Raw genomic sequence first — 8,704 nt, 5'->3', positions numbered from 1 at the left:
TGTGTGTGTGTGTGTGTGTGTGTTTGTGTGTATGTTTTGTGTGTATGTGTGTTTCTGTGTGTGTGTGTGTATGCATGCATGTTCGTGTATGTTTATTTGTGTGTTACTTCTGTGTGTGTGTGCGCGCATGTGTGTGTGTGTGTGTTTGTTTGTTTGTGTGTGTGTGTGTGTGTGTGTGTGTTTTGTGTGTATGTGTGTTTCTGTGTGTGTGTATGCATGCATGTTCGTGTATGTTTATTTGTGTGTATTACTTCTGTGTGTGTGTGCGCGCATGTGTGAATATGTGTGTGTGTGTGTGTGTGTGTGTGTGTGTGTATGTATTTATGTATGTCTAACTGTGTGTGTGCATTTGTGTTAGTGGATGTGTGTGTGCGTAGATTGTGTGTGTGTGTGTGTGTGTGTGTGTGTGTGTGTGTGTGTGTGTGTGTGTTCGTTAGCGTGCGTGCATAAATGGGCGAAACTAGAGTTCACACACACACACACGCGTACGCTCCCCATAACATAACCTTCTTGGCAAAGGTAACGTTAAATATGACCACATAGTGTTTTCTTGTGCCAGTAAATGCACTGTTTTTCCTGGGTGTTCGCCAACTTGTTCAGTTCCAGTCTAGACGGCTCCATTCTTCACAATGTTTGCAGTTTTCGCCCCACACCTGCAATTGTCCCACCGCACCTTTTGTCCCAGGAACTGTGCCGTCAAATAAACTATATATCTGCTTCATAATGTGCCAGCACCATACAGCGTGTTATTTATGATCATTTGAGTAACCATAACGCGGTAGAGTATTCTATGTACAAGTGCTTTTTCACTTTTGATTTGTGCGTCAGAATTCAAGAATAAAGGTCAGGTTGATGTAATCTATGTAAGTTACGAACCTATACGCTAAGAAGTGTTGCCATAATACATCTATCTATCTCTCTCTCTCCCCCTCTCTCTCTCTCTCTCTCTGCAACTTTAGCTGGTCATTGTGGTCTCAACACAACTTTCTATAACCGCCCTTTTCTCTTCCTTTATCTCTCTCTCTTTATTCCTTTTCTTTGATTCGTGTTTCCAACTCCATTTAAGTACCCCTTCTCTCTCTCGGCCCAAGGCTAGAGGCTCTCTCTCTCTCTCTCTCTCTCTCTTTCTCTCTCTCTCTCTTTCTCTCCTCCCTCTACCTCATATGCAATATTCGAACCAGCCAGAAATATGTTAAAAATCGCTGATGTCGAGTGTTGAAAGCTGCTTACAACATCACGCACCACAATACACTTGCGGTGTTCGTTAATCATAGACTAAGCAAGGATATCGCTTTACGCTGTTTACAAATGTGTAATTCTCTGGTCCGGTGGGTCACATGTACAATCCGCCATGAAACCGCGAAACACGTTACGGAGTTTTACCTGTTATCAACTGGTGAAACATTCAAACAAGAAGAAAGCGAAAAGTGCATACCTCGGTGACTTGGTCTATTCGTTATTGTAATTTTTTGCTGATCCTGTTAATACATTTTGAACGTCTATTCTTTTTCTCAACATCAAAACACAAAGCAACAACCAAGGCAGAACAGGAACGACAGATCAATGAATGAGACTAATGGAACCCCTTTCCTTTCCTTTCTTTCTGAGAGATTCTTTCCTGAAAGGCTGAAGGGGCTATTTTTTACTTTTTGACAAATTGCGTATGTGCTGCTTAAAATACTGCAAAAACGACAACAATATCAACATTGATCTGAAACCTTAAGACCTAATAATAACTAAAAGTATTTGCTCACGTCTTTTGCCAAGAAGGAATAAATGCAACATGAACAAATATGCGAATTAATCAATGCATGGAGCGAACTTTGAAATATCAAATCTGTCATTCTTTCATTCTGCCAGTATAGAACATGCTGAAATGTGGTTTTCTGAGGCGTACTTGCTCGATGGGTAGTCCTGGCCAAGAGCCTTCTCCCTTACTCAAACTGTTAACAACACGTGTTAGTCACAACGAAGGCACTGTCCAAGGTCTGATGTAATAAAATACAATATTAAATCTTAGTAGGGAGTTCTCCTTGCCGCCCGGTTTTGTGTCTTAATCTGTAAGCGTGTTGGTCTGGAGAATAGATCGGTGTCAGACGGGCTGACTTTGAAGCTGGGCTGGAATTTCCGGTGCAAGGCCAGGAGCAATGTCGTGGGCCTGATTTTGGGACAGGATAGGAAAAAAAAACCGTTCAGCAGTTTTAAAGAGATGTTGTTGTTTGCGTGTAGGACAGATGCTGCTGCTGACACATGGGTTTAGAAACCCTAGTATTATGCTTTTCTGATTATCTTCTAAAGGTGACATCATCACCTAACGACCATCAGCCGATTGTCCTGTCGATTATGAAAAAACTAAGAGAGTTGAATACATCGGTCAGTCCTCCAAGTCAAAGTGTGTTTTTTCTGCCAACGTTTAATTGTTATGAAAGCCGGCCACAAGGAAGTCTTTGGTTTGATTACTTATAACTAAAATTTTACGTTCCGGTGATAGATTGTCGTAATCTTCAAGCAGGTCTTTTACTGATGTAATTGTGTGTGTATTTTATATGTATGTTGTATATGGGCGAGTTATGCCTGAAATAAAGAAATAAAGAAAAAAAAAAGAATAGCCTGCGAGATTTAGATTGGCAAGACAGTAGCATTGGCAGTCGCAGTATCCATTTGGCTGTACAATGCCAGAACAGAAAAAAAGCCCGATAAAACGCCTAAAACCACGTCAGAAGTAAGTCGAAGCCTGAACATCTACTTGCCCAACTTGGAGAGAGAAGATCGGTACTGGCCATGGCAGACAGTCGGCGGCCGTCACGGTAACACGGCTGGCCTTGTCGTCTGCCAACCCTCGCCTCCACTTACTCAGTTAACACGGCAAAAACACAGAGACTTTCTGTCGGTCACCTGTACGTCTACAGACAGTAAATAACCACAGAACTACAGATGTTTCTGGTAGTTCAGCAACTTCAGATGTTTCCAGTGAATGAAGAGTCAAGGGTAGGGCACGGAACTTGGCGTCTGTTTCATTTTCTCCGAAATTGGTAATTTCTAACACCGAGCAGATTATTATTGGAATGAGCAGAGCACTTTGGACTAATGCCTCTGACTATTTACAGCTTAGAGGTACATATCCAATATTTTGTCAAAAACTTCTCTGTTATATAGCGGATCATAATGACCCCCAGCGGGGGTCTTCACGCTTCGTTAAAAATTGAAAAATCTCAAGATTTATTCTAAAGATCTCAATATTTTAGACGAAATCTTGAGATCTTATAAGACAATCTTGAGATTGTTCATGACAATCTTCAGATCTTTCAGAAAATCTTGAGATGAAAACAAAAGGTCTCAAGATCTTTCCAAATGTTTTCAAAGTATCTTGAGATTTTTCCAAAGCATCTCGAGATGCTTTAAAAAATATAAATATTGTTTAAAAGATCTCACGTTTTTTCAAGATTGCTTTAAAAATCTTGATATTTCTTAAAGCATCTCGAGATGCTATGGAAAAATCTCAAGATACTTTGAAAACATTTGGAAAGATCTTGAGACCTTTTCTTTTCATCTTAAGATTTTCTGAAAGATCTGGAGATTGTCATAAAAAATCTCAATATTGTCTCATAAGATCTCAAGATTTCGTCTAAAATATTGAGATTTTTCAATTTTTAACGAAGCGTGAAGACCCCCACTCGGGGTCATTATGATCCGCTATGTAACAGAGAAGTTTTTGACAAAATATTGGATATGTACCTCTAAGCTGTAAATGGTCAGAGGCATTAGTCCAAAGTGCTCTGCTCATTCCAATAATAATCTGCTCGCTGTTTTCTACTTTACTCCAAAGGGTAAAGTATTGATTAGTTTTGCTTGTCTGTTTGTGTCTGTTTGTGTCTGTGTGTGTGTGTGTGTGTGTGTGTGTGTGTGTGTGTGTCTGTCTGTCCGTGCGTTTGTTTGTACTTGTACGCACAAGTCACAGAAGATCTGGCACCCAGGTTTCTACATCGGTACCCTTTTCGACTTTCCGTTCTTCTTAACATTGTACTAACCTCCATTCTCGGATACTATCCTCTCATCATTTCCGTTGCCTACCCCCCTTTCTTACTGTAACCCTGTATGACAGTTTTGGCTGGTCCTGATGACCGTGACACGTGGCCATACCACTTCAGTTCCCGTTTCTTTACTCATGTGGTTAGGAGGTCTTCGATCAACCGGTCCCATCACTTCGGAACACCGTTGGTGCCACATGTACCGTATGGTTGACTTTCCGATACCGCACGTGCAAAACTGGCACTATGACCTTGAATGGACACAAGTATCTAATAATGGGGTGATGATAGCGCTGATTTATAAAGGTTTAACTTCGTACTTTAAAGACACAAAAGAGTTCCAGACAGAAACATACACAAACACACGTACATAAATCCTGCTGAGATCGCGTGGAGCACAAAGTCAGCGGGGTTATTAAATGTGGAGAGATTAAGGTCTTAAGAGTCAACAAAAGCCCGTGTGAATGACCGGTGGTGTGTCCACTCCCCACACCTGTGTCCACTTCAAACGTCTGTTAATAAAGGTCGTCTGGCCGTGCAGGGTTTCAAGGGTCGTGTCGTGGTATTCTCTGGCTGACCTTGAACTAGAGACCCACTGAAATCACTCTATTCAGTTAAATTTCTACTATTTCTTCAGTAACCTGGGGAGCCTGGTAGAAGCTTTAAAAATCTGGAAAAAAATGTAGTTCAAGTGAAATCGTGGGGGAAATGTGTGATGTCAAGGGGGTAAGTTTGGAAATACTGTGGGCTTGTATGTTAATTGTTAATTTCTATTGTGTTATGTTAATATTTCGCTTTAATCATTCTATTTTCATAACTTCAATGATTTATCAATAACTAGCTTTGTTATCAATTAAATGCAATAATATTTACTTTAGTAAGCTTAGATACACCTTATTGACAACTGAAAGGATGGTGAACAGAAAATTGTTTCTGATCTTTTTGGTCAAACACTCACGGTCCTGTGGTGAGAGTTGACATCACAGCCGATTACGAATAAGACTAGCTACATTTTTTTCGCCTTCATAAACACTTGAAAACCACATCGGCGTGTCGGCGGGCATGATTAAACAGAGCCGGGGACTTTACCGTGGATTAGCGAGGAAATTGCCGCAGTCTCGTGAACAAACAACCTGTTCGCCGCACTTGCCACGGTTTAACTCAATTAGCTTCAGCTGGCTCCACAACTCTGTATTGCATTCTGTATTGCATTCTGTATTGCATTCTGTATTGCATTCTGTATTGCATTCTGTATTGCATTCTGTATTGCATTCTGTATTGCATTCTGTATTGCATTCTGTATTGCATTCTGTATTGTATTCTGTATTGCATTCTGTATTGCATTCTGTATTGCATTATTGTATTGCTATAGATTATCTGGCAAGGCATTATTCATTGGTCAGAGGAGTGTCCATTAGCCTATATAGGGGACAGTCCTCCGGCCAATGGATGCTGCATGTCTTGCCACCGTATGATCTGCTTGGAGATTAAGACCATCCTCCTTCGTAGACTCTTTGGAGCGGCTGGACACGCCGCTCTCATTGGTCGAACCGCTAATTGCCTTGCTATCATTGGTTGAACTGTTAGTTGTGATGGGCAGCTCTGTTCGGCCTATTTAGCAGCTTTTCAACAGGGCCTCGACAATATGATTACCTGTATAACGTTACGATTTTGGTCCTTTTTTTAAATCTACAGGTAACAAAAATCAGAAAACAGTGAACGCTCATAATATAACTACCTTTTTCGTTGAGGTTTTGAGTCAGGGGAGTGAGTGGCGGTAAGGGTAACTGTTACGAGGACTAAATGAACTTTAGGGTAACCAAACTCCCCTGGCCATTTATTCTACCTATTCTACATTTCTCAGCCCGCGTTGTTAGTCTGCTAAAGACTACCATATCCTAGCCTGGATTTCAGACCCCGGCGCGACACAATACTCCCTTCGGCTGGGGGGAAGCCACAAGCCCTTATCCGAGAGTTAGCACCTAGGGGTATACTTAAGTCTGAGTATCTGTCTATCTGAGGGAATGTCTTAGTTTCGGAGCCGTGGAGCAAGCCTGTATATTACCTCTGGCAACAGTCTGTCACCCCCAGGCTAACCCTGTCCCCGCCTTGCCCTAGTCCCTGACGTTATTTAACCCAGTGCCTCATGTCGCGATATGTAAACACACGGCTCTGACGAGCGCCCATTGTTCCCGGGTGTGGACAGCCCCGGACCCGTGGAGAGTCTGACAATATTGGTTCTTCTCATGGCAGCTCGTACCTGGCCACTTATTAAACTCACCTGCGCCGTTTGATGTCGCCGACAGTGATAAGGTGGAGGGGGTCCCGGGGTGTTGGGAGAACGTGACGGTCTGGGGGTGACGGGGAACCCAGATGTGGGTCACAAGGTGTCCTTTTGGTCCAGAGCAAATTGAGGACGAATATCACTTTTTGATTGTATGTCCTAACTAAATATTGATATACGTAATTCACTATATACTAGACTATCAGCTTCTATGCCAGCATTTACCTCTATGAAGTTGAAAAGCAAACTTACATACACAATGACATGTGAAAACCCCTGCATGGTATACATAGGGATTATGTATAGATATTAGAAATTCCTTCAATGATTGTAAAAGTTCATACCTATCCCATACGAAAGTGTAGTTATGTATTAGTAGATGCCATACTTTGTACCCTGTGGAATAAAGTTATTATCATGTTGGGGGGGGGGTACGGCTGTTATGTTGAGGGGGTAGGGTAGGCGGTGACAGCAAATATTCGTTAGCTGTGGCACCTAATGATGGGTGCTAAAATAACCATTGGCGGAAAAGGAAGAAAGAGAACGAAAGAAAGAGACAAAGAAAAAGAAAGAGACAAAGAAAGGAAAAGGATGGAGAGACGGTGTTTCGAAGGAAGAGGGATGAAAGAAAGAAGGGGACAATTAAAAACGTAAGGATGCCAGAGAGGGAGAATGAAAAAAAAAGATGGAAAGGTTCGTGCACTTCTAGAGGAGTCAATGTCTCTAACGTCAGATGTCGGTTGGGGAGGGTGGGGGTGTCAAAATCTACTTTTTTTTATTAATTTCCAAATCATGTGTCATGTTACGTGTATATTCGCTAAAATAGCAAATGTTGACACAACCTTTGACCAAGTTATGAACCAAAACGAGCGAGAACAAGTGAAGAAATGAAAGCTTAGATTGGCAGATATATGAAGGAAAGAGTGAATGAATGAAAGAGTGAATGAATGAAAGAGTTCAAGGCCGCATGTGGGGTTACATAATGTGCAGTACCTGCATGTGCCCTGCGTGGCCAACGCCACAAACAAATTCCACTGACCAAGTGACATTTGTTCACTTCCCGTGGTTAATCTACCGTAACATTAGCGTCCACGAAAACACATTTTCAATCAGCAAAAGTTTCGGGATCAGCGAATTTTTGTTGTCCGAGCGGTTCAGGCCGTATTGATGTGAAGTGATGCGGAGGCGAGTGTACATCCACAGTGTGGCCCGCATCACGCGTGAGCCCGCGAAGTTTGCAGACGACAGACAAGCTGACAGGCAGAATTGGCGGGAAAAACAGAGCGCGACAAGCCTGACGTGACTAACCCCAGATTATCGCGCCGATTTAGAACAAAGCCTGTCACTGGAACGTGAGGAAATGAACACATTACAAACCGCAAACACGGGGTGATAGATTGAGGTACGTTTCATAATCGAAAAACAGTAAATAAGGCTGCCAAAATACATCTGGACATTAGGAAATACTTGTCGTCAGGTAAATTTGTGGCGAACAAACATTGGACGTAGTACTCGACCTCCCGCACTGTGCTTGAGACAAGGGCGACTTGGTTATTTGCAAAATGACGGTAACAACATAGATGGCCCTTGAGGTTTCATATACACTGAGCCTGGTCACTTTCGTTGTACGACCCCGAAAGTAATCTTGGGATTGCCGTGCGTATGTCGTACAATTCACATATATTTTTTACTGAAAAAGATCTTAGGTCCTTGTCTGCGATAGGAGTCGGCGTGAAAATTTTACATCAAAAGCGTGCGACGATATACGTCAAAATAGCATCTTCCACTTTACAAATTATAAATCTTTTTGCAAGAATTTCATCTTTATAAATCCTGACGAGAACCTACACCTTTTGTGGTATCAAAAATTCTCCTACGAATACAACGCCATGAAATGTTTTCTTTGCTCGGTCGACTACTGTACATGTAAACCTTGTTTGCCCAATTCACACACAACTCGCAAACTTTGCTTTCCTTATTTGGTCAACATTAGCTGGGATGGTACCACAAATATGTAAGTTTGATCTCCAGAGTTAATTGAATTACGCACGCCACTCTTATACTAATTTGTTCAGTGTATTTTCCCACAAGTCCAGCAGGTAATTTTTAGTGTTTTTATCTTTTATTTGTACATCGGACTTTTGACAGGAAAGAACACACGTCTTTGCGTTAATTTTTTTTCACGTCAAAGTTCGATGTTCTCAAGTAGAATTTGACCCAAGAACGTGTATCTTTTAGTTTTGGACATGTTCCTTGTGTGTACGTGTTTGAATCCACGGTGCCTCCCAACCTTTGCTTTCTGCGACTTGTTTGGTCTAGCGGAGAGAGGATAACGCTGTGTGTTTAACCTCACGCTCCCCGGTACTTTACCGTTCTTCTGCAAATTTGTGAA

This window comes from Branchiostoma belcheri, unplaced genomic scaffold (assembly GCF_001625305.1).
Source record: "Branchiostoma belcheri isolate BF01 breed outbred unplaced genomic scaffold, Haploidv18h27 scaffold10, whole genome shotgun sequence".
Taxonomy (NCBI): domain Eukaryota; kingdom Metazoa; phylum Chordata; class Leptocardii; order Amphioxiformes; family Branchiostomatidae; genus Branchiostoma; species Branchiostoma belcheri.
This window is presented reverse-complemented; position numbering follows the sequence as displayed.